Raw genomic sequence first — 27011 nt, 5'->3', positions numbered from 1 at the left:
CCCCCCCCCCCCCCCCTCCCCACACACACACACACAAACAAACCCAACCCACTAGTCCCCAATAAGCTCCTTCCTAGAGTGACATGCAGGTGGGCCTCTGGGCTCCCTTTTTGATGACTCTGGGGTATAAGCCTGCACTTAGTCCAAAGCAATAGTCTTAGGGTCCCTCTCCTGCTGACACCAGCTGAATAGGGAGAAGGGAGGAGAAAACAGAAGAGTAACAGCCAAAAACCAACCAAACAAACAAAAAATACCTGAACATCTGTTGCTGGGCAGGTTTCTGCCCCACTGGACTCCCCACAACACCCTTCAACCCCTTCCAGCTGCAGTCGTCCTTGGAATGGGCTTTGCTTGCCAAGCTATGGGATCTCCCCTCCCTTCTTCCTTCGCAGGACCTTCCCTCAAGGGAGGCAAGCTGGAGACAGAAAAAAACAATTTTAAATTCAGAGACCAAAAATAAAGTCCAGCAGCTCAGTGGTCTACTGGCTGCTTACTCACTGGCTCAGGGCCTTCACAGCTAATTGACTTTAATCTTCATTATGATTGGGCCATGACCCTTCCTCACCCTCAAAGTCTGCGGTCCTCCACCTTCTTTTGCACTCACTTACAATGACCAACAATCCTCCAATTGTTGCTTGGTGCTGTGGGTGTTCTTCTCCACCTGCAGGAGAACTTCTGCTCCCGGACCTGGCAAAGCCCAGAAGTGCTTTGACTCCTGGTCTGCTGGTGTTCCCTCTCCACTGCCCCTCCCCAGGGTCTGACATTGCCAGCCATGGGCTCTCTCTTCCAATCTGGAGGGAGCACCGGCTTTGCAAACATCACAACCCTGTTCCAGTTGGAGTTCAGACCTCCGCAGCTCTCCGGGTGAGTCTTACTGTCCCAGTGGCCCCATCCTTCAGCCAGAGTTCCCCTTTTATTTCCCGACAAGAAGTCAAAAAAGCGTTCTGCATTGTTCACGAGAAAATTCATTCAGATTCAGCTGAACAGCAACCTATAGAAAATTGCCTCTTATTCCTACCCAGTAGAGTTTCTTAAATGCTTGGCTATTCCATTGCTAGCTCCTATTTTGCCACGTCAAATTTATACAACAGGAAGGTATTCATTTCCATGTAAGGGCCCTCCCACCTTTTATCCAAATAGCCTATCAGTTAGGGCATGTGCTCAGAGACAGAAGCTATCCACAGCAATCTACCCATTTCATCCAATGACTTAAATGCAAAAGGACAGAAGTACCACTGGGGCCAGGAACAGAACCCCACCCCTTCCAGGGCAGCATCCATCTCATTAGTCACACAGCAGGCTTACTCTCCTGCTTGATTTTGTCTTGCCCCTGGCCTGGTGGCTAGGAAACTTTGCTGAGAAGCAGATATAGGTTCAAACCTCTTCTGGGTGAAGGGGGCTTAGAGCCTAGACAAGTGATCTAACTACTATACTCTATGGTGGGACCCCCAACTGCAACTCACCCCTGTGATCCTGTTGTGAGCTTTCTGCAACTACCATTGCCAGGTCTCACACCGAATTTGTGGGTGCTTACACATGTTTAAAAACAAAACAAACAACCCCCCCCCCAAAAAAATCCTAACATCAAATGCTGCTTTCCTTTAAACTCAGTGTGCTCCTGTGCCGAGCTCAGTGGATGCCCAGAAGATGCAGCATGTTAGTTGGACCCAGCTCACCCGATGCCCGTATAGATCAGGTGCTTTAGTGGGGCTTTTCTGGTGCTTTTATCTAATAGCTGCAATTCCATTAAAATCAATGGGCAATGAAGTTAAGCACATGAATAAGTGCTTGCAGGATTGAGGCCTCAAGTTCCACACAACTTTTCATTCTACTAACAAGGACTTAGTACTATAGTATTGCTCTCTCTCCTTCATATTTTAGATATCCAATACTGGGCAGATCACACTAAATGTAAACTTTTGGTTCAGCACCAGCCTACCACTATACAATCCAAGTCCACTTCTAGTGTCTTTGAGATGCAACCCAAGCCCATCTCAAAGACACTACTGTAAATACAAATAAATAATGATGCAACATGTTGACCCATGGATTGTACCTCACTTACAAACTATGGAGCTTTGACAGGAAATTCTGTGAGAAAGATGGATTTAAATGGGGCCTTTCATAAAAGATTCACTTCCGCATACACTGGGATAGTGGTGATGTGTAGGGAGTGCATGCACCCCCTGAGTGCTGGTACACCCCCTGACAGGCCACACGCCCAGCTTAGGCAATGGGCAGAGGGGGCAGGCAGGAGCGACGGTGCCCACCCCTGCAAACAGCACCCCCTGAGTGCTGGTACACCCCCTGACAGGCCACACGCCCAGCTTAGGCAATGGGCAGAGGGGGCAGGCAGGAGCGACGGTGCCCACCCCTGCAAACACCAGCCGGGGAGTGGGAGTGCCAGATGAAGTGATGCAGCCACTCCTAGGAGTGCCACAGTCATTTCCCGGTTGGTGCTATCAGCTGCAGAGAGACCCCTCTCCAGTCACTGACTGGTCGCTGGAGGGGCATGCCCCCCGCCCGACTAAAGTGGCACCAGTCACCCATGCGCTGGGAAGTTTTATCTCGTACTGCTCTTTACATCACTGACAGAGACCCAAGAATCTTGCCTATTGCACTTTAGAAACTGGCTGTGCCAGTAAAGCATTTTATTGGTTTTACTTTGAGTCCTGTTGTCATTTCCTTGGTTTATGTTGTTATAAAGTTAGTGAAGGACATTAATTTGTGAAGGATAATTAACACTCAAGCAAAAATGCTGCAGCAACCTCTGCTGTTAGCCTTCTAGAAGTAGGAACAGAATCATAAATTGAACATTAGAAGAGGGAGTGGATTCCAGTCCTGATGAAGGAGAGAAGGCAAGAGAGACAGCATTGGGGGGGACTAAATTCTGAACTCCTAAGTGTCAAATTGTTCTCCCTTCCTCTTGGCATATTTACACAGGAAATTGCAAATCAAAGAGCACAAAAACAAACAAAAGCTTCTTATTTATGATTGCCCAAAGAAGCAAGGTGATAAAAAGGCCACACGTGATACATAACTAGGGCCAGGTAGGAGAATTAAAATGATTTCTCACTTACGAAAATTATAAATGATTTACAGTACAAAGGGTATCAGCTATTCCTGTGGGTCTGGTATTTGTTTACTGCTTAATTTACAGCAAAGCATTTGGAGATAGAAAGAGTGGTTCATAAAATGAATGTTTTTGTGAGGATTCAAGTTATGATTTTAATGCTGCAGTATATTCAGTCTACAGTCCCTGATCCACGTGGAGTACTGTATAACAGCTCACACACTTTAACAGCCTATGCTTTAACTCTACCAACTTAGTAACTGTGGCAGTATAATTCTCCTTGCCTTGACCACAGTTTTAGGAGGTATTAATGCAAGCTAGATTAAGAAACACCACACCTATAAACCCTAGACCAATGAAAGCCATAAAGGTCATTTAAGTGTTGTACATGCCTAAACACAGATGCAACGCTCCAAAATAAACAAGCTCAAATTTTATAAACCTATTTGATTTAATGAGGATTAAAACTTGTGGTGCATACAGACACCCCAGAAGGCTAAATTCAAAGGTTTTTGCTGCCACCGAGACCTTGTGTAGGCCTAAGGATCCACACGGTAGGATTTTACTGTTGTAACAGGATCATACATTGATTGTGATGCAGAAGACAAAGACATTCATATTAAAGACCACTTTTAAAAACAAAATCTCCCTGGATGACAAACCTTTCAACTAAGTACATTATACATTTCAAGCACACCTGGTTTAGGAATATATCATACCCTAAGAATTGTTAAAGCTCCCCACATGAAAGAGAGCTTTTTACATTACATGTTAATATCATCATACATTGTGGCCTTTGAGTAGAATTAAACATGCCAGGGAATAAAAAGTAAATGTACTGCAGCTGTTTAAAAACCAGTGAGAGTTTAAAACTAGGTCGGGTATTGTTTTCTTTGGGAGTTTGGAGCTCTGAGAGGTAGACTTTGTGGGGAAGAGCACCTTCCTGGGAACTGCCAGTATTGGGAAGTGTCTGCCCTTTTCCTACACGCCTTTCTCTTTTAAATCTTCTTTCAGGAAGCTGTGGTGCTGGGCCTCAATGGCCATGCTGGACTGAATGCACCTGGTTTTGGATGTGCAACAGTCTTAGACTTCTCTAGTACCTGGATGGGAGACCACCTTGCAATCCCAGGTGCAGGAGAAACAAGCCAAAGAAACAGAATGCTAGAACATAGAGACAGATACTAGAACATGGAAAAACCTCGTTTTACCCCAGAGTTATCACTGAACTCACAGATGGGAATAAAATGAAGAAGACTAGAATCCTCCTATGTGTATAGATCTGCTGAAGTTGAGAAAAAAACAAAATATAAAATGAGATGACACTCAGACCTCATAAAGAGCATGTTATATGAGGATTTTAAAGTGCTTTACAAAGGAAGGTATCAGCATTACCATTTTATACAGGGAAAAACTAAGGCACAGAGAATGAAAGTATTTGTCCAAGGGCACACTGCAAGTTTGTGAGAGGGCTGGAACAGAACCAAGGTCCTTTGACCTCCCTTTCTAATGCCCTGTATAGTGATGGGAGCAGCAAGGAAAATGAAATAACCCTATTGGCCATGTAAAGAATAAGATGACAGATCTAGTGGTTTGCATGCTGCTTGTTGTAGCAGGGCACCTTCTCCAGCGGTTGCTGTAAACCCCTGGAGAACAAAAAAGTGTATTTACCCTGCTCGCTCTCTGGGGACAGTCACCCCTTTGATCACCTACTACACCTTGATGTATTTTATGGTTATAAAAGGGAGGCTGCCTCAGGGCTTCCCAGTCCTGATCTCCTTCTAATGACCACAAGGTGTCTGTGGTCCTTGCCTTAAGAGCTAATTGCGTGGCTCCGTTCCACTCCTACACCACACCCCAAGCCTCGCAGTTGTTATTGTTCTCTGATGTTCTCTCTCTCCACTCTCTTACCCCTTTTGTGGGTCCTCAGACTCTTTGGTCGCATTCTCAGCCTCCCTCTAGACCCCTGGATCCTTTGGTCCCACTCTTGGCCTCTCTCTGGGCCTCTAGACCCTGCTGGTCCTGTTCTTTCCTAGCTTTGCAGGTGGCCCTGGTCACTTTGCTCCCAGGATTTCTTCAGGTACCAGGCCTGTCATTCTTTCTCCGCCCTTCTCTAGGCTGTGGCTCCCTAACCTGATTGGTCCCCAGCAGTTGTTCTCTTGAGACCTTTGGCCCCTCCTAGGCCCTGGCCCTGCTCTGGGCCAGTTGAGATCTCTGGGCTCTCTAGCCCTGGTGGTCTCCAGCACTGGTCCTCCCTTGGCTGCTCCGGGCGAGTTGAGACCTCCAGGTCCCTTGACCCTGCATGCCCCTCCTGGGCTACAAGTTGCTGACTCTGCCTCATGACACTTTTGGGTTACAAGTCCCTGGCCTTCTATGCTCTCACAACCCTTTGACTGGGCCCTACTCTTCAGCCCCCACCTTCACCTCAGAAGGCTCTCTCTCAGCCATTTTCATTCTGGGCTGCAGTTTCTCTGATCCCCTTCCTCTCTGCATCCCAGGCCCTGGGCCACCTCAGGCCAGTTGAGATCTCTAGGCCCATCTCCAGCTCTGGCTGTAGTCTTCTCTCACCTTTGTGCCCTGGCTATGTCCTGGGCCAGTGAGACTCCATGGGTCATTCACTCATCTGCCAGCCCTCTCTTGCCCAAGGGTCTACTCTCTCCAAATGCCTTCCCTTGCCAAAGGGTAACCCACAAGGCAGTGAAAAGTGGGGTTTTTGGGGGCCCCATACTCACCCTTCCCTGGGGTTTGTCTCCCATGGTACTTTATAGGGACAGCCCCACCACAAGCAGCCCCACTGCTGTGACTGCAAAACCTAGCAGCTTTCTGTTTTGCCCAGGTCCAACTCATGAGTTATCGTGCCTTGGCCATCTTTGCCCCTCCTGGGTATGGACTCCTTGGCATTTCTCTTGTGCTGATGACATACCTCCTTTCTGGGCTCCCAGGCCTGATGGTCTCATTTCCAGCCCCTGGTTTCTCTGGGCTCATACTTGCCCCTCCAAGCTATGGGCCTCTTGACTCTCTCTGCCCCCATGGGGCTACAAACTTCTGGACCCCCTGTCCCAGTTCACACTCTACAATTGACAATCTGGCCTGCCCTGTTACAGCAAACCTCAGCTGCAGCCTCTCCCGGTCCTTTAACCTCTCCTGGGCACTGGCCCCACTTCAGGTCAGTTGAGATCTCGGGCTCCCCTTGGCCTGACTTGCCACCCTTGGCTGTCTTTGGTGGTGGTCCCTCCTGCCCCTGCAGCCCTTCATGGGTCTGGGTCTGGTCTTAAACCCACAGTCACTTGCCTGCATGTACAATCTCTCTCTACCCAAGTACTACTTTCCTGTTCCCCAGGCCAGTAGAGTTGCTTTCCCCAGCATCTCAAGAACCTGTCCACTGTCCTGCTGTCTGGAGCTCCTCCCTTTGTGACTTTCAAGGCCAGACTGCCGGAGGATGCGCTCTCCATGCTGGCAGTCAGGAGCTGGAGCCAGCTTGCTGAAGAGATGTTCTCTTAGCAGCCTCCCTGGCCTACCGCTGGCTTAATTCAGGGGCCTGGGATTATATTCTGTCTAAACCCAGCTCCGTCCCAGCTCATATGGTCCCTGTTTGCCTCCTGCCCCACCTCTAGCCTGCCTCAGCTGTAGCCTGTCTGCCTGATGATGTTCTCTCTCAGCAACCTCCAAGATTTCACATCCTGTTCAGTCAGGGTCTGGGCTGATCTCTTGGCTAAGACCACCCCTGTCTCTGTCAGGTGGAGCCCTCCTCTTTAGTTCCCTCACCCCTTTCAGGCTGCTTTTGCAAGTTTCTGGTCCCCTAAAAGGGGCAGGCATGCTAAGCACAGTACCACACTTCAGTTCTGCATTAGGTTAACTTTAATTCCATTGAATGTCTTCTGTGACATACTGACCAGACAGAGGAGAAAAAAAATGAATTTTTACATTAAGAGATTCTACATTGTCCTTTTAAAACTGTCAAACTTGGATTTCAACAACCGTGACAAGAATAAGAGTCAAGAACCCCATTTAGAGATCCCTCTGCTCCCTTCCCCCTCTCTCATCTTGAAAACAGCACCGGGGGGCAGAACTGGGCTGATCCAGCCCAGCCCTACTCCCAGGCAGGTACAAACAGAAGTTAATGATGTAGCACCTTGGTTCAAACCCTCATTACATGACGGTTAATTTGCTGCTTTTAAGAGTCATTTTTAAAGAGCTCTGCAGCTAGGCACTTCTGTCAGGGCACAGCTTTAGAGTGCTTTCAAGGGGCCAATCATGTGACAAACAGAACTTTTGTCTGTGCCCTGTGACACAATATGGAGCATTAGCACGACCATAAGTTGGACCTGGTTTAAATCATAATCCCATCTTACTAATATTGTGGCCCAATTGTGGCGGGGCCACCATTTTCACACCCCCATACCCCCTGATTGGCTGAGGGGGCAGGTTTAGGGCCAGGTTTAATTGCAGCAGCAGAGGCCTTGGGAGCAAGGCCTCTGAGTACTGGTGAAAAGCTATACCCCCTGCACCTCACTGGAAAGGGAAGCTCAGCACTGATCTTGGCCCTGGCACTGGGTAGGGGAGGGGTTATTTGCTCCTCTGGGTGGAAAAACTGGGGCCCAGTGGATTGGAGGCACCTGGGGGTGCCTTGGCAGACAGCCTTGGCACCAGGTAGGGGAGGAGCTGTTTGCTCCTCTGCATGTGTGTTGTCCTCTGCCCCCAACCCTTGGTGCCCCAGTTTTCCTGCCCAGAGCAGCAAACAGGGCCTACATGGAACCAGGGCCATCTGCCAAAGCAGTCCCCAGGTGCCCTCAATGCCCCAGTTTTCCCTCCCAGAGAAGCAAGCAACCCCTCCCTTACCCATCCTCAAACTCTCTCCTCCCCCTATCCCTTTTGCACCCCCTTCGTCTCTCCCCTTGGCTGCTAGGCTTTTGCTGCTGACTGGGGAATGCTTTCCCCAGCCTGCAGCAGTCATCTTGTTGCTGCAAAATGCCATGATATGGCCACTTGCTTGGGAACTCCCCAGCAAGCAGCCATATTGTGGCATTTGGTTGCAAATTGCATTTTTCATAAAAATCACTTAATTTTGTGATTTTCATGAAAAATGCAAAATCACAATTTAAACCAGGCACTAATCATAAAACAACTTTACATTCAAAAGGCTCTTTTTTTTTCTTGACTTAAAAAGCCAAAGAGGTAGAGGAGAAAGAAGAAAACTTAGAACTTTTTCACAGGAAAACTTAGAACTTCATGATCACATAATGTGGCATCATGACTGAAGGAAAAAGTTGCCTTAAACCTCCTCTCAAAGCTTTAGACCCTTGTCTTATTGTAACATGTTTCAGCAGTAACATACTGAGTACTAATCCCTGCTTGCAGCAAAATAGTATGAAAGGCATGCAGTTCTTAATGACAAAGAGCAGGGGGAAGGGGGAAGCTAGCAACAAAATTAAAACTTTCCATGTCTGAAAAAGTAATAAGGCAAGACAGACATCATTTGTCCTATTTATATAATCCACAGTATTCTCTCTTTTGCTTGGATTTTGGCAGTTCAGCTAAAATGCTAAAAGTTGGTTTTTACTTCAGATTGAATTACTAGCAAGCCTTTTCACAGCAAGGGAATGTATGACTGTGACATGAGGGGAAAAAATTGAGATTTTTTTCCATCTAACTCCAAATGTGGAAAAACTATTGATAAGGAAGATCCCTAAAACCAATAACAGTGTATTATAGCCCCTCCCCTGAGGATCTCAAACCACTTTTTATAAATAAATTTAGACTTATATCATCCTCCTGAAGATTATGTTGCAACATTTGAAACTGCACTTTTCCTAAATATTTTTCTGTTACAAAACCAACTGTGTCTTGTGAAACAATTTGAGAACAAGGTCTATGTTAATTACAGTGTTCAAGACATGGCTCTTCTCAGGGTCAGTTGGGGCTATGAGATGATCAGTCTGCAACCGCACTAATGGTACCATATATAGAATACAGGTAGTAAAAACTTATTCCCTGCCAGTGGTTTAGCACTATTGATGACTCAAACAACATTACCATGAATGCTGCTATTAAAGAGAGGATGGTCTTTTTGTCCATATAGAACAGGAAAGGAGTAACAGTCTTAAGCTGAAACGAGGAAAATTTAGGATGGATATTTGAAAGATTTTTTTTTAAAGTATGAGGGTGGGTAAGCACTAAAGAGCTACCTCATGAGGTTTTGGAATCTTTCTCCTGGGAAGCACCTGGAACAGGCTAGATCCATGGTATTCAATCTTTTTCCCCAAAGGGCTGGATGGGCAGTGGCCAGTCCATCTGCAGGCTGGATCCAGCTGGTGGTCTCAATCCAGTGCCTAGGGCAGTAACAGTAGGGCCCCCTCTGATGCACAGAAGGTGGTGAGTATTGGGGGGCATCCCAGGCCCTACCCAGCCCTGCCAGGAGTTGGGGAAGAGGGGCTGGAAGTGGCCCCAATCTGGTCCTGCAAGAAGGAAGGGGGCTTGACCTAGCCCTGGAGGGAGGGAATACTTGGAATTAGTAAATTCCACTTGCTAGCACAATTTAAAAGCAGAATCCTGCATTTTTATGCAGGATCTTAATGTTCATGAACCTGCTAAGAGAATAGTCATGATTTTGGGACCATGAGTTTATGAAAACCAAATCTTCAACACTAAATAGACACAGCAGCAATGGATATACTGGATTACCAGGTCACCTGTTTGAGGCAATTAGGACACTAATAGAAGTGACATTTCTCATGTGATTGGCCCCTTGAAAGTGCTCTACAGCTGTGCCCTGACAGAAGTGCTTAGCTGCAGAGTATTTTTAAAAAGTGACCAATCGCATGACATGAACAAGGGTTCAGATGAAGTTGCTCTAAAGCAGAGTGCTTTCATTAACTTCTGTCTGATTGGGGCTGGCCTGATGCAGCCCACTCCTGCCCCCATTGTTGAAACCAGGTGTTCCAATCCACCCATCCCCGCTCCAGTACAGGATGGCCAAACCCATGGTCCAGAGCTCTCTCCCCCTCCTTCCCACCTCCCATCCTGCAAACAGCTGGCTGGAGCGGGTAGGGAAACAGGTCGCAGGGCTAGAGGCAAGAGAGGCTTCAGACACACAGCTTCTCCTGGATCAGCTTCAAAATGGAGCTCAATCCATGCCCCCAACCCAACAGTAAATTTCTTTTGGGTCAGGGGGTTCACTAACTCATGGCACTTTCAGCAAAGTGCCATGAGTTACAGTGGGGAGCTGCATGTCTGTCAGTGGCCCTATTTACATGTGTTTAAGCATAACTTGGTTTAAATGTAAAAAAAAAAGGTTTTCTAAATATTAGTACCCAACTAGTACAAAATATATTTCTAAGTGTAAAAGGTCAAGTTCTCCAGTCCTCACTAACAAGCTAATGAGGTTTTTGCTCAGTTAAGAATTACAGTATTAAGCAAAAAGCTATTGTATTAAAATTTAATACATATAATTTTCTAAACTAAATGTCAAGACAGCTTTAAAATATACTGTCTAGGTAATCCAATCTGCAGGTATTCACAATGCTGACTCCATGCACTGATCAGTTTGATAGCTGTGTATGCAGCAACCTTTCCAGATGAAAAAGCTGCCAAAAGAGGTTGAATCAGAATGCTTTATCAGAGGTACAGGTTTTTTCCTGCTTCAACAATAGCAAGATACTTTGAAGTGTTAAGCGTTGAAACATTTTGTAGATTGTATTGTGGGTATCCATCTATGATCCCTTTTCCTAGAAATAAAGTTGTAGTCAGAACCAGTTGTACCACTTAATAAAACATATTTGCTCAAACAGAAATATTAACATATTCAGAAATATCTAGGCCCTATTCTTTGTTTCACTCTGGTGTGAATGAGGAGTAAATAAACTGAAGTCAATGGAAATGAAGCAGTTTAAAATTGGTGCAGCTGAGGTTCTTGTTGTATGGTATACTTCGTTGCACGTGTCAGCAACAAAAATCTATCAAAGACAAAAATACCCAATTACCTGTGGGTGCACACTTCTCACAAGACAACCACTTTCTCTCCAATCTCTCAGTCCTAATCCTTGAAGGGAATTTACAAAACACTTTTTGTAGACAAGCTTATGAACTTCACTTCAATCTACTGGATACAAAAAATCATGGACTAAACATAGACATTGGATTTATGGTACATTATAACCTGCTTAACATCTGATAACTCTACATTTTACCAGTTACATTCTATCATCACCAGGTCTACATTCCCCCTTCCCTCCCCTCCCCATCCCCAGATCCCAACTACCTGTCTCACACCTATTGTCTCCCATCACCTCTGATCCTCACTGCTACGCATTTGCATTTTCACAGACTTGCATTTTGCATATTGGTTTCCATTCCATCCAGGAGAATACAAAACAACAGCAGACTCTCCCTATGCCTGAAGAAGGGTGCTTGTTGCGGAAAGCTTGCAAAAAACAATTTTCCCAACTATTTAGTTGATTTAATAAAAGATATCAAATTTACCCAAAGAACTTTGTCAGCCTTAAATGTTTGAATTTTCCAAATATTTGTTTCTTCATCCAATTGTTTTGTGCAGCATGGATCTCTCTCCATAAAATGTATTCAGCACTTAAACATTAAAAAAAGGTGAGACACATGTCTGACAACAAACAATTTGTTACAACAGTATTGTATTTAGTACTTTTTCCCAGCTTACATACTTTTACAATTTTGTTTATGTTTTTTTTAAACTGTTGGGTAGAACTGGGACATAGTTTAGGACACATTCTTAAGAAAGTGTCTGGATGTCTGCAGTGGACTATAACAAAATTATGAAATACTGTAGGCACTAAACTGCAGTACTTTCTAAACTCCTTATGATAACTAAAAATAGAGTATGTCAATCTATACATTTGCTGATGCTCTGGCCCTAATGACCAGGGTTTCTCATCTATGTTAGAGCAAATGTCTTTTTCTCCTCATTTTTGCTTCTTGTTTGAGAATATAAAAGGTAGGCTATTAAATTATTTCCATGCAGTCACTGTACATTCAAACAACAACATTTTCAGTCTAGCTCATTCTCTAAATATGCCATAACAGTGCAGGGGCTCTTCTGAGCATGTGACTGGATAGATGACCCTCAATGGTCATGGAAAGGAAAAGTTATTCTTGATGATTTTCTGGTTTTCATTGAAGTTCAAACTCTATGGATCAAGGGGAAAAGCATTTCCCCTGTCCACTGGGTTATCTAACATGAGCCAAAGTATTGCTAGGTCTATCCAATGGAAAAACAGAAAAGCACCACACTGCAGAAACTAATCTGACTTCTTATTACTTTCAAGTAACTTTTTAAAGAAACCAGTAATACATAGTAATAGACATGGACCCACATCATAAAACTTCACAGGCACAGAGAGCCAAATGCTGAAGTATATACTCAGTGTTTACTCTGTCCTCACTCAGACTGAGCTCCTACAGTCACCTTCAAGAAAAAATACCTGAAAAGGATATCCCCTTTGGTATAAGGTTCAAATGATCAGAAGTATACAGGTCTGGAAGCAAGTTTTTCCACACAAACAGCAGAAGCCAGAGGCCTTTGGGATACTCCCATACCATTTCTTTAACCCTTAGCTCCTGGCAGAATTATTCTTTCATGAGCATAATCATGAAAGGCATGATGCCCCTTCAACTTCTGCCTGAGTCAGAGAAAAATGATGGTTTTGAGCAAAGGTGTAACCGGGTAGTTTTGTGCCCTAGGTCGTAATGGTGCATGGGACAGTAGTCATAGCCAGGTTCCCTGCAGGCTGCCAGTAGATACCTGCACCCCCCCGCCAAGTTAGCACCCAGGGTTCATGCCCCAGTTGCCTCCCATTAGTTACACTACTAGTTCTCAGCACTTTGTAATAACAGGCCTGGTCTGACGAGTTCTTTCATCTCTGGCAGGTTCTTAGCAACTAAAACTCCCTATTTGGTGTATTTGCATACTTTTGCTATTCAATAGCACCTTACTAGAATATGCAGCTATTGTGTAATGAAGATTACAAATAAATTTGAGAGCTGCGTATAAGTAAAACTAATGCTAACATCTCAGGCTTTATAATCAAAAGAAACCAATTACCTGTCACTAAGAAACTGTGACTTTTTAGATGTAAATCATTCAAAGAACAAAAGAAGGACTTATTGCTACAGATATTTCCAGCTTAGTCATTACCATGGAATTTGACAAACTGTACTGGATAGATCAGAGGCAATCCAGTTACTTCTCCAAAACTGAGAGCAATGGCAGATGGAGCAGAACTCAAAGAGAACTGGAGACCGCCCTTTCCCCTCTCTCCCTTCCCCCGCAAGCTGAATTCATTCTCTCTATTTTTGTACAAATAATACTGTTTTCTTTTCAGGAGACTTGTTTTTCATTAAATGCCTTTATAGCTTCAAAGACACAAGGAAAATGCCTTTTTTCTTTTTTTGGTGTCTTATTGTAGATTATGAGTCACTGTGGCTCTGTAAAAGAGACCTTCACGTGAGCAACAAAACAAAGATGAAGCCAGCACTGAAATCTTTCCATATATCATGGAAAATATGATGAGGGGCCTCATATCTGAGAGTATTTTGCCATGTATACTCCAACCTTTTACACGGAATATAAACGTCCTATGAAAAAGAGCTTTAAAAAGATCAAGTAATATGGAAGTAAAAAAAACCAACATCCCATTGAAAACAAGAGTACATCCTTATTTCAAAAGAAGCTCCACAAAGACCAGCAAGTAAAGGGCAAAATTATATCATTTATAAAGCTGAGACAGGTTGAGTGGCTGACAGTGAAACTAAAAAAGGCACTGAAATGTAGCAAATTAACTCTATCCTCCTCCAAATCAATGCAAGTTGTTAGCCCGATATCTGATACTTCACTTGGATATGAAAGGGAAGGATGTAAGATGAAGTATAAGAGGAAGTAGAGGCCTTGAGAGCTAGAGCAAATATTTCATAACAAATAACTTACACTATTTAGCTTGTTTCACTATTCACAGAGTATCCATGACTGGACTGAGATTTCTATGAATTTATTCACAAGTCAAGTATCCAGGTTGTAGCCATATTAGTGTAGAGGGATAAGGAATCAGAACTCATGGTAGAGATGGTATCTTTTATTAGATCAGCTAGATTTTTGCAAAAAAAAATAAATCTTAAATTGCAAGCTTTTGGGCACAAGCACCCTTCTTCAGACAGAGGAGGAAAGGTTATAAAGTATTATTAACATTCCTACATGGCACCCTATCCCCAGAAGGACTTTCTGCTGAGTTAAATGCCCTATCCCACAAACACTAATTAAATAGGCATAATGCTGGCAATGGTCACCATATTATCCTGACAGATAGGCATGAATATAATGATCCAAATAGCCATGTGTACTAAATGCAAGTGAAAGGGCCAGGGGTATCCAAAAGACTACTGTGTATTAGTGGATATGGCAACACACCACATGGGCAAAACCATCTCTGAAATGAAGTGAAGTACTGCAGCGCTGGACTTTTGTTAACTTACTGAGATAAGCCACATTAAATGACCAAGATACTGCTTAACAATTTTAAGGGAGGAAGAACCACTATCAGCACAACATTTTTAATCTCAGAAATCTTTTCTTTGGTTATCATCTCTCCCTATGCAGAGATTCAGAGCTTTTGCACTTTACCGCAGACTTAGAGGCCTCTGCACTAAGGTGATTTACCTACTGCGAGAAGGAGAGAAGCCCATGTTTGTGAACAACTGAAAACACCATACAGCATTCATCATGCCTTTCACAGATTCAGGCTTGCAGACTTTCCTCTTTGCATGTACCTGGCTGCTCAGCTCAGTGAGGTAATGAGTTTTCTCCCTAGATCAGCCCCATTCCCACAAACCATAAGAACAGTCTTGGCACCAAGGTTGTTTAACATGTACCTATGCAATCCAGATGCTTGTGTTTTATGGCCTTTGATAAAAAGAGACACGAGGCCCATTAACCTCAGGGAGTTGTGCTAGTGTATAATCAGGACAGAACTGGTCTAGTTTTCTGTAGGTAATTCAGATGCTTGTGGCAGCTTTCTGTTGGCTTTTGGGGGAACCCCCCACCTTTCCAGAAGTACTTGCAGAATATCTATTGTGGCATTTATCCCCAAGATATCCTTCATTGCTTGTTGAAATAAAAGGTTTTTTCCTTTTTGGGGGGTGGGGGGAGGGGGCGTGGAGGAGCAGAGGGGTGCAAGGAAGGAAAATCAATAGAAGCAGTTAACATCAGATATATCTAGCTACATAACTAATTTTTTTTTGCTACATTATTGAAAACCTGGTGGATTAGAAAGCCTGCTGCATGAATTACATTTTTGTAGTTCTTTGCCAGAGGCTCATTTTAACTAATCATCATTCAATCTCATCCTTATTGGCTGTGCTAATTTTCAAGGGATAAGATCACCTACCATCTCACAGGGTCCTTTTTTATTTTGTTTTGTTTTTAAACAAGATTATATGGTTACATAATGCAGAAACACTTCCAACTCATTACTATTATTAAAAACCAAATAAAACCTCAAGTTTAACATACCCAGAGTTGGTGCTTTGGGGAGAGTATGACGAGGTGAATATAATACAATAAAACCCCTTTGGGTTTAGCAGTACAACTCCAAAGCCATGAGAAATTTCCTACTGTAAATTGATACCTGCTTCCCTCCAACACCTTTCCCTTTACATAATGGAAACAGGCGAGACTGCCAGTGGGTTCAGGATCACAACAGTAAGCAGAGCTTGCCAAATAAACCACAGCAGAAAAGGAGCCCCTGAAGGCTTCTAGGGATAACAAACTGTGCAGTTCCTAGAGAATTTTGTTTTAACCCACTAAATGGTTTTAAGTTATTGCCTTGATGTGTACTGGGGCTTAAAGATGCAAGAAAAATAACAAAACCATTATCTTAGAGAAAAGATATATATTATTCTGCATGGGATGTCTTGAAATTTCCTTCCTTAGCATAGAACAGTTCATCTTCTTCCAGATCTTTTGTCCCTCAGGTGGATCTTACTTGTGATGTGCATGCACCTTATGTTAACAGCTTGTGTTTGTAAGATACATGTGTATCAGAAGTAGGACCCACATAGACAAAGACTCAAAGAGGAAGGCCTAGTGCTAACATTTTTACACTGATCTCTGTGCTTACAGAGTGACCTTAAGCGAAAACATAACTCTATTTTCATATTAAACATTGTCACTTATACTGTTCTCCCTCCTATCACTCACACATGAAGCTGCTTGACAGGTTAGTGCAAAACTGTTAGCATCATTCATTCCTCTTATAAGCAAGAAAGCTGTGGCATGTGCACAGATCTTATTTGCAGACTAAAGGAGATTTAGAAATAATATACTTGGTGAGTGGATGAAGAGCTGGAAAGAGGGGAGCAGTGCTAGACAGGAGTGTTCTATTTAAAAATCTTTTTCAAGAGAAAAATAGTTTCCACAAAAATAATTTAAAATATTTTTTCATCATCTATCAGTCAGATTGACCCAAATCATAACACTTCACACTGCTGAACTAATCAAAGTGCTTAGTTTTGGTTCATTTTTCTGATAATCTCTATCCAGCTGAACTGCCATTGTATATCATGGGAGCTGTAGAATGGGTGTCTAATGCCTCCATTCTTTTCTATGCATCAAATGCACGCCTTGGCTATATTTCTCCATGGTGCAGCAGGGTTTCTTTTCTGGTTAAACCAATACAATGAATCAAAGGAAATTGGATTACAGTGCATATTGAGAAATGGGAAATATAGCTTGCTTGGTGAGCCTGGCCCATAGAGGAAAATGTGAGCATAAGAAAATCCAATTCTGCTGAGGCAACTGGGAAGGCATAGACTAATATTGAACTGAACTGAAATAAAATGTTTAATCAACAAACTAAAGTAAAATATTTTGACCAGAAATGCAGAAATAAAGTTCTGAATCCATTTTTAAAATACTTCATGGAAGTAAAGAAAAAGTTTTTATCCCAGTTTGGTACAAAAGCAAAATTTTGACCTATCAATTTCCCATGAGAAAAGCATTCCAGTTTTCTCCTAGTTATAAAGCACAGTTTACCTCTTTGAGAGAGAGAGAGAGAGAGAGAGAGAGAGGGAGAGAGAATGCTTTGCTATCAGACTTTGGGTATAGGCAGGGAAGTACCACTAACAAATTGTCATTCTCCATGGAAGTCAGTCACCTCAACTTATATTATGCATATCATAGCAACAGCAAATCATTTTAGATCCTCCTATGCCTATAAAAATACGCTCTTTTCTTTCTACACGTGCATAGCACACAGTAACATTTTGTTAAAGCTGTGGTACTTGCAGCATCTAAAGCAGTGATTAGCTCAAAAAGTAAGGAAAGAAGGAAAAAAATAGAAATTCCTAACCTAGAACTTTTGGAACACTACAGCTGTACAGTTGAACACAACAGCTGAACACTACAGCCGTACAGTAGTTGCAACTTAACCAACCTCATCAATAGAAAGTTGAATCCTCACCCCCATGAAAAAAGTGCTTTTTAACTTCTCTGAAGTTAAAAGCAAACCAGTTTTTCCAGTCACAAAAACCTAACATTTCAGAAAAACCAACTAGCTCTCATATCTCTACTACCCAGAGGGCAGTCATGGAGAGAGCCAAGCAGTATCTCCCTAACTCCATTTGTGAAAACCTGTGTAAAAGGCTGAGTTTTGCAATAATTCCTAATGGAGGTAAGGTTTGGGGTCAGTTGGAATAATAAAGGAAATGAGTCCTATTGAAAAAGTCTCCCCATAAAAAAAATCCTGATTCCACAAGTTACATACTGGGAACTCACAACCACTAGTTCCTTATAAGCTTAACTGTTATGCCTAGCTATGGAAAGATTTGGTGTTTAAGACTGTTGCATCCTGTTATGGTAGCTTGTAACATTTAACTTTAGTTGCACCTGCTTGAGTGGTGAATTATATTATTATTTGAACTTTTCTTCGGCATTTTGTATCTGCACTGTCAGCTATAGCCTTAGGTTCACTTTCATATTATGTTTTTCTTTTTTTATGGAGCTTTTGTTCTAGCATTATCAACATAGGCATGTGGGCCTTGTTACTAGCTCAGATTAACTGAGCTTGGCACTAACTGACTAAATCAGATGGATAAAGTGATTGGAAATATGTTAATGAAAGGTGATAAGAGGGGACCAATTGGACAGTGCCCAACTGTAGAGCCTTGGGGATATCCAGTCATGATGGACAGACCAAATTAGGAGGCCAGGGCATGTCCAAATTAAGACACCAGTAAAATACCAAGTTAAAATGTGTGCATGTGATGGGCTTGTTGGAACAAAGGAATATTCTGACAGAGTAAGAACATAAGCAATATGATGATCACAGGGAAACCAATCAATGGTACCCAGAAATAAAGGGTCATCAGAGGACTGAAGTTAAAGAAAACGTATAAAGGGGGGCAACAAGTCAGTTGTGTATGTGTGTGTGTGTGTGTGTGAGAGAGAGAGAGAGAGAGAGAGAGAGAGACCATTTATCTAGCAACATCTGAATTGGTGCCAGAAAAAAAAAATCAAAAGACTGCTCACAGGTGATCACGTTCTGTTTTTAGTAATTGACTAGCCAATTGCACATCAAGAATGATGGGGTGGGGAAAGGGGAGAAGTGGGCAGACATGGAGCCGCATGCCCCCCCCATCCAGGCCCCCCCCCCCTGCCACAGTGGTGAGGAGGGAGCAGCAGGCTTGGGGCTGATGCAGGGAAGTGGGGGGAAGCCCACTTCTCTCCTTCCCCTACTGCTGCTATGTCGGGCCGAGCCCACTCTTCCCCTGCAACCACTGTTGTGGACCCACTCCTCCCACTCTGCATTGGGCCCACTCCTCCCCCCCCTCCCCCTTTGCTGCCATGTTGACTGGCGTCAGCCTTTCAGGCGGCGGTGACAGAAGGAGGGAGGGGTGGGCCAATGCTAGCACTGGTGGCCTGTCCCCCCGTGGTGTCCTGACACTATTCCCCCCATGCTGCATCTGCCACCTCCAAGGAGCAAGGAGCTCCAGTGGCCTCGCCCCTCACCCCCTCTGCTCCATTGCTGCCACCTACAGGGAGCAGGGCAGGGGGGCACTGGCCTTGCCCCCCACTTCCACTGATCTCACCCCCTCCGCTCCGTCCACTCCACTGCCACCACCCCCCATTCTGTTCCATGTCCCTGCCATCATGGCGGTGCTCCACCGCGCCACCATCTCCTGTTGAAGCTTAGACCATTAGACTAAATGCTTCTCTCTCATATATATATTATCAATATAACATTTAATAGATTAATAAAGTTAGATTTTAGTTAAGTTAAATGCATGTGTTGCGTATTCTGTGTTCACTCGGTTGATTATGCTTTAGTAATCCTTTAGTGCCATAAGTGTGTAACAATCCCCATCTATTTAGACCTTTAAAGAACTATGTCATTGAGTTAGACCCAACGTTTAACTGGTGGCAAAGCAGAATGCAGAGCACTGATGTGCTTTCTTATCAATATGGAAAAAAAGAGGAATATATCTGAAAAGAATCGGTTAGTCTCCAGTTAGATGCTGATAACAAAGGAAAAACATTTCTAGACACTATCTACATGGAAAATCCAAAGCAGAGATGAGTCTAGCAAGACTCCAATGTTGCTTTCTAAAAAGAGTGTGCTGAGTTGAACCAGCTCTTCCTCATTCATGTCCTGCCTTTGCTCAGATGCTAGAATAAACATATTCTAAATCTGAGAAACTGAGACTTAGTTGCCTTTCATCTGCAATACATCCTCAGTTATTCAACCTGCTTTCAGCAGCATCTATTGGGAAGCTGTTCAGATAAGTGAAACTTCAATATATGAGAAATTACACATGGGTAATGCATGATGTTTAATGTAAAGCTGGAACAAACTGAACAATACATATATTACGTACAGTAAAACTTAACAGAAAACAGTTATTTAGTATCCATAGCTACAAGTTATCCAAACAGGAACTTTATTTTACTACTTGAGTAGTAAAATCCAGCTTGTTATTTGCGCTACCCTATAATGGCCTCTTCTGCATAACTGAACAAGAGAAAAGGAGGAGGTTCACCTTCTGTTCACTGCTCAGATTAGCATTTGGTAAGATGGTACTAGGCATGGGTAGTCACACAGTAAGCAATATATTTGTAATGAGGAAAGCTAAAAAAACAATTATACAAAGAATAATTAAATACAAGTGCTTAGAGGTTTTTTTACGGGAAAACAAGAAAAACTTCAAAAAGGGTTGTTCAAATAGTCCATTACCCATAATCATCGCCATTTAATACAAATAGAGTGAGCAGCTTCCTAGCTCCTTCTTTGCTCTTGCTGAAAACTTAACAGAACCCACAGGAAAAATAAAACCAATATTTTTGAAAGTGCCACTGGACTTTGAGCACATCCATTTATTGGTTGACCAACTTAGGATGTGATTATCAAAAGTACCTTTGGATCCCAGTCAGGAGATACTCAGAGGCTGTGTACTGTAGATCTGATTTCTGAATGAAGTATAAAAGTCACTAAAAGTTAATCTGTGAAAAGATTTTGCCTGAAATGGAAACAAGCTTCAGGATCCCCTAGCACATGGGACAAAGGACCAAATGCTTAACTTAAATGTCAAATCAAGAAATTTATTGAACACACAAAACTATTAACTTAATACAGACAATGGTTGTATGACTCATTACAGATTTCAAGCTCCCTCTGCCAACTTCTCTGTACTACATAAGTAATAGTGACCATTCACAAAAGGGGAATGTTTTACATCTTATGTTTTACATCATTAGGTTAATCAATTACACAGTCTTTCACCTGGTCTTCAGTTACTTCTGATAAGTTTTTTATTCCACAGGTTTATTGTCTTTTTCCCCTTTTGTAATTATTTTCATTTACATAATAGGATTAAACAAAAGTAATTGTTTTACCCAAGGCAAGGATGTTGAATATTCTCTCTTTTACTAAGCTAACTGTATATTTTGGAGAGATGCTAGACACCGTTTTGGACACAGAGGGTATATCCAGATAAGCACACATGAGCGTTTCGCTGGGGACAAATAGCAGTCATGCATAGTTATGCCGTTGCTACTTGTCCCAAGGGAATGCCCATGCACATGTGCTCTGGCATGCACCAAGTTGCCCTGGGTGGGATAGGGGAGGCTCGGGCCAGTACTTGGTCTGGCCCCAACAGCCTGAGACTCCAGCAGCAGGGAGCCTGACCAGCAGCCATACTGTGGCTCCAGTTTCAAGCAGTGCACGCTGCCGCCACATGTGCCACCCCACATTTTTCCAGCATAGGTTTTTTGATACTGGGATCTCCCAGTGTCAAACCCTGCCCCCCCACCAGGCTGCAAATTAGCAGTGCAAGGAATGCCCTGCATGTGCAGCATGTGTGGTGTGCAGTGCCGCAGACAGGTCTGCACCACTGCATACTGCACATGCGTGCCTGTCTGGACACATTCAAAGGGTGAGTCCAGATGAGCATGCATGTGGGCGTTGCAGTGCCTCAAAAGCTTTTGAGGTATCACAGAAGGTCCACAGTGCATGTGAACAGGTTCTCTGTGCTGCATATTTGCCGTGTAGAGGCAAAATTAGATACTGTACTGGCAACTCCCAGAATAAAAAAAAGCAAAATGGATCAAACTATAGGAGGGGCAGTGCATGTGGCTGCAGTGTGTACCACCTGAAACCAGAGCCTGGCCAGCCAAAACCATGCTCTGGCTGCCAGCCAGGTTCTGTGCACCTGGATTGCTGCCACTGGAGTCCCAGGAGGCCCCCAGGACTCCAGGTAAGACTGCTGGGAACAACCCAGTTGCTATGTGCCACAGCTATTTGTCCCTAGGGAAACACATGTGCGTGCTTATCTGGACATGCCTAAAGAGCTCTTTTTCTGGTATTTAGATTATATCTGCTTCTGTTTAAGGCCTAAAGTTGGGCTGTCATCTCTCCCCTCTATGTAGTTGGTTAATAAAAACGTATTACCAAAAAAAACTTTCTTCTCTTAAAAGTCAGGGCCACAATCTGTCCCAGAGATCCTCATACAAACATTCAGTTTCTCCTGGGAGAGTTGCTGTTCTCCCAGGTGAAACCACAACTGTACAGGTGTTCAGTCTGTTTCTTCTAGGTTCAAAATGGCTGCACCAGGAGAAAAAGAATATAGGAACAACCAGGGCTAAAAATCACTCCCAGAAGAGTTTCTCCTGGGAGATCAAATGTCTGTACAATCTGTGGCTTCTATCAGAAGAGAACATGGTCCACCAGCATTCCACCTCCCTCCCAGGAAGACAGGGTATTACGCATTGGACTCTATGGGCGCCTATACATGAGCACAGAGGCTGCGCCAACATGCTGGAATTCCAGCGCATTGGAGCAGACATGATTAATCAAGTCTGCTGGAGTGTGGCAGTTGCTGCACCCCAGCAGCCTCCCGCATCTCCCGTATCAGCATCCCTGTGCTTAAAAATGGTGGCAGAGGTGCTTTAGCTAAAGTTCATCGAACAAGCTTTAGTTTAAGCATCCCCCACTGCCATTTTTAAGTGTGGGGATACTGATACATGAGACACAGTGGTGCTTTAATTAGAGTGGCTCTCAGAGCTGTTTTAATTAAAGTGCTTCCCCCCGCCGCCCCCCAGAGCACACATAAAAGTGCCCCATTGTTCGTTCAGGTAGCAGACGCCACCTCTTCACAATCCCCACATTGTGCTGTAGGGGAAAATTCAATTGCTAAGCTAGAAAGGGAAAGAATCTTCAAATTTTGAGAGAGAATTTTGGGCTTATAAATAGCTCTGGTCTGATTTATATTTAAACATGGGTTCTTAATTTATATTATTGCTCTTTGACACTGGCTCATGTTTATTTGCTGTTAAACAGGTATAACGTGAGTGTGATCCACAGCTCCAATTGAAATTCCTATTGGCTAGGAGCCCTGTGCAGGAAACACTCAGCATCTTGCAGCACCAGAGATTTAGACAGTATTGTTTCACTTCAGCTTCCTATGTGGGGCCTGCTTTACTGAAAAGGTATGCAGACTGCATTGGGAATAACCTCTGAAGTGACCACCTGTGCATCATTCTAGGGCTACAGGAAGACTGTCTGAAAAACAAAACCACTCAAAATAAGAGCAATTGGAAGCAGTTAAAAAAGCAAAAGTGTATTTTATCTTGCATTAAAGAAAATCTGTCAAACTGTACCGTGTGGCAGCCTGACATAAAAGGGTCATTATAAAACAAATTATAAAGGATTTAAGAGAAGTAAATAAATGCAGTGCAAAGAATGGAGTCATTCAACAATTCTTGAACCTGAGAAAAGATTCATTTAAAATGAATCAAGATCAGATGGGAATAAGCTTCTAAATTTTGTTCCCCTTTAATTTGCTTTTATACCAAGAAGGAGCAAAAAACTTTTACCTGGAAAACAACATTTTCAAACTTATTAAAAGTCCATAGGCATTTTCTTTATTTGTCTTCTAGGTTAGAAAACCAATTTCATTTCATAACTCCAACCCACCTATGCCGAAAAATAGAAGCAGGGGAAAAAAAGGGGGCTTCATGCTCTAGGAACACTTTTCTCTGTGATGAACTTGGAGTGACTGAAGTCTCTGACAGGAATTAAGTGTGTAATAGTTTCCATTGCTTATGATTCCCTTCTGAACTTCCATTTTGTGGGAATATGCTTGGATCATTGCATATAATACTGACCTGTCTCTGGAAAAGGCTCACTGTGTATTTTGGCTTGGCTCCTTTCCATTTCTATTCCTTTAAGTCTGTTCCCCATTTCAACATTTCTTATTGCCACATTCTCAAACATGTTATACAAGCTTAGAAGAACAATTTATAGGAATATTAGTAATTTGGCAGTGACCAAAATGAGCACTCTTTTTTTAAACAAATCATCCTTTCCTGGGAGTCATAGTTTGCAGTTATTTGCTCGTTTGTTTACAGCATTTCACTGCATGTGATATTCAAACAGGCAAATGATTCAATGCAGTATAAATCCACAAAAATCATTCAACCCTCTGCAGCAGCTTTCAAATCTGGCTGCAAACATCATCTGAAGACTTTTCCAAAAGTGCCTGAAAGCGTGTTAGATATGAATGAGTAATCATTTCACAGACAGCCAGAACCTGACAAATGTGTATACATAGTGAGTCTACTTTGATTTTTTGCGCATTTCATAGCTTGAGGCAGCCCCATCCCAAAGCAAAACCTGATAATGCTGGAGATTTTTTTCTATAACTGCAAAAGTCAGAATAGAAATAAAACTGCATAATTCAGGTCTCAAGAAAAGAGAGTTAGCCCTAATCATACTTCTTTCAAATGCAATATCACTGAATGTAGTAAGTCTTACAGTGATGATCTGATTTTACAGCCCTTACTCACAGGATTAGGTTCTCCCACTGAGTCCAATGGAGAGTCCTGCATAGGTAGCAGACTTGCAGAATTGCAAGGACTTGCAGCCCTTCCAATTGCTGTGCTTTGTTGTGCACATGTGTCAAGCTAACGAGTAGTTAGAAAAAGAAATGTCTTATTTCATGCAAGTTCAGAACCCAAACTACAGCCAACTCCCTGTTTTTTCAATAATACCACGTGACAACAGCAGCACATGACAACATTCTGACATAATATAATAAAGCATATCCTTAAATATTGAGCTGGTGACTATACAATAACCTAAAGGCATGGTTAAAGTAAAGATGACTAAAGGCAACTCAACCTCTCCTGGGTGTGGGGCCTCAGATTACAGGAGGCCCAGTTAGAGCAATAAGTCAAAACAGATAGGGGCTCAAGGGTCACATCCAATGGCTTCCAAACAGCTGCCTACTGTTAATACTTATATGTCAGAGATCAAGGCATAAAAGCCCATTTAGCAGAAATCAAAGGGCAGGCAGAACACAGATGGTGTTCACTGATGGCAAGAGAGAGAGACTTAATAAACAAGTCACCACACTCAGTTACTAGTTTTAGTTTCCAACCTGATTTCAAGTGTTACCCTAAGCTTACAATACAACAGTCACTTCACCTCATGGTAAGAGAGGTACCAAATCTTTTAGTGAGACAGTCACCTGAATGAGTCACAACTCCCTTGGTAAGGTCAAGCGCTGTATGTGGCACTAACATCTACAGGCTGTGGACTCGAGCACAAAATGGTAGAGACAAACACACACTCATCTGAAGTGACACACCTGTCATACTCACTTTGTCCAGTTACTTCTCCATGTCCTATCCAGATCATATCTGGTTTTTGGACTTCAACTTCCTTCACTGAGCTCCTCTTCTTACTCTCATCTCCATAGAATATTGGCCAAGGCATTCAGCAACATTGATTGACTCAAATGAGATAAGAGATACACGAATGTGCATCAAATTACATAGTGATAACGGTTAGGTAGCTGGTATGCTACAACTGTTTCTTATTACCTGAAAGCTGACTGGTTCATTATTACCTTCTCTTTCCCAAGTTTGTTTTTTATATTAAATCAGTTGTCTTTTATCGTACGCTAGAACTGTAGGATGTTAAGGGTGAGGAACATCTGCAGTGGAAAGGGGAAGGAGGAGGTGGATTGTCAATGGCATTGGCAGTCCCTTGACATGAGGATGACAGTCTTCCAGTAAACAGGGAAGTCACTGATGAGTCTGTAAATGAGTGAGGAGATGAATCTGAAATCCCCATGTTCAGCTGCAGATATGGCAAACAGTTCTAGGAGGGAGTAGAACCTGGTGGTGTTGGGTCACAGATCTTTCCCTTTGTCTCTCTCATCTATCTGCCATCATAGAGAGGTGAGTTTGCTCAAAATGATCAGTTCCTTGTTCTACATCATGACACCATTGGGGATGACTCAGTGCTCGAGTCTCCCAGGTATTGATGTTACTACCATACTTCTTCAGATTGGCCTTCATAGGGTCCTTGAATCTCTTCTTTTGTCCACTACTAGAGTGGAGACCGTCAGTGAACTGGAAGTGTAAGGCCTGTTTTGGAAGTCAGTTTTCAGGCAGCCTAATGACATGACATGTCCTGTCCCATGGAGCAAGTGCTGTATAAACATGGCTTCCATGCTGGTAGTGTTTGCTTGAGCCAGAACTCTAGTGTTCATTCTTCTGTCCTTCCAACCACTATGACGGTTTGTCCAAAGACATTGCCAATGGTAATGTTCAAAATCTTTCAGGTGTTTCTGATATATCACCCAAGTTTCATACCCATACAACAAGGTAAGGTTGACAATAGCCTTATAGATGAGAAGTTGTGTGGGTACTGATGTCATGATCAAAGACACGATTTTGGAGATGTTCAAAATGTAACACTGGCAGGTTTTATCCAGTGTTAAATGACATGGTTGTTGCAGTCAAAAGCGGGATTCAAACCTAGTGCAGTTAAGGACTGACATGACACCTCATTCGATTAATGCCAGAAAGGCTTTAATAACTATACCACAAACGAGCTATAAAACTAAATTACATAAAAAAACTCCTTCCCAATGTTCAGTAAATGAGCCATCACAAAAGTCCTAGTATATGCTAGCTGCAAGAGAGTCTCTCACCAGTGCAGCTGTCACAGTCACTGATTTTCTATGTTTACTTTTTGGGAAAGGTGGCTATCCCAGTAGGTGAAATGTTCAACATTCCCTAAGGACTGTTCTGTAGTTGTAACACATGAGGGGAAGATGATTGATTTGAAGTGGGTTGATAAAGTATCCTAGTTTTTGTGAAGTTGACAGTGTGTACAAGCATTTCATATGTTTCACATAAGCAACCAAGAGTGACCTGGAGCTCTTCAACTGAGTGGGCACATGTCACGGAGCACTTGGGTGCCCCGTGCCTAGAGAGGAGAAACTGCCAGGGAGAGAGAGAGCCCTGGCAGAGTATAACGAGCCCAGCTGAGTGTTGCCAGGGTAACGAGCCCAGCTGCGAGTTGCCAGGGCAACTAAGGAGAGCCAGCTGCCTGTAGGAGGCAGTGCCTGGCCCTTA

At 43.1% G+C, this 27011-nt stretch overlaps 1 long non-coding RNA gene across 1 annotated transcript in view; it reads right to left on the bottom strand.

The window, feature by feature from the left end:
- The window catches only part of LOC102369114, a 93175-nt gene that overhangs the window by 584 nt on the left and 65580 nt on the right, over positions 1-27011 (bottom strand). Inside the window, exon 2 of the long non-coding RNA XR_003093047.1 lies at positions 255-415. This is a non-coding gene — a long non-coding RNA (uncharacterized LOC102369114). The remainder of the gene's footprint in view (positions 1-254; positions 416-27011) is intronic.

This window comes from Alligator sinensis, unplaced genomic scaffold, assembly GCF_000455745.1.
Source record: "Alligator sinensis unplaced genomic scaffold, ASM45574v1 scaffold29_1, whole genome shotgun sequence".
NCBI classification, from domain to species: Eukaryota; Metazoa; Chordata; order Crocodylia; family Alligatoridae; genus Alligator; species Alligator sinensis.
The sequence above is the reverse complement of the archived record's forward strand: the minus strand, read 5'-3'. Positions and strand labels throughout refer to the sequence as shown.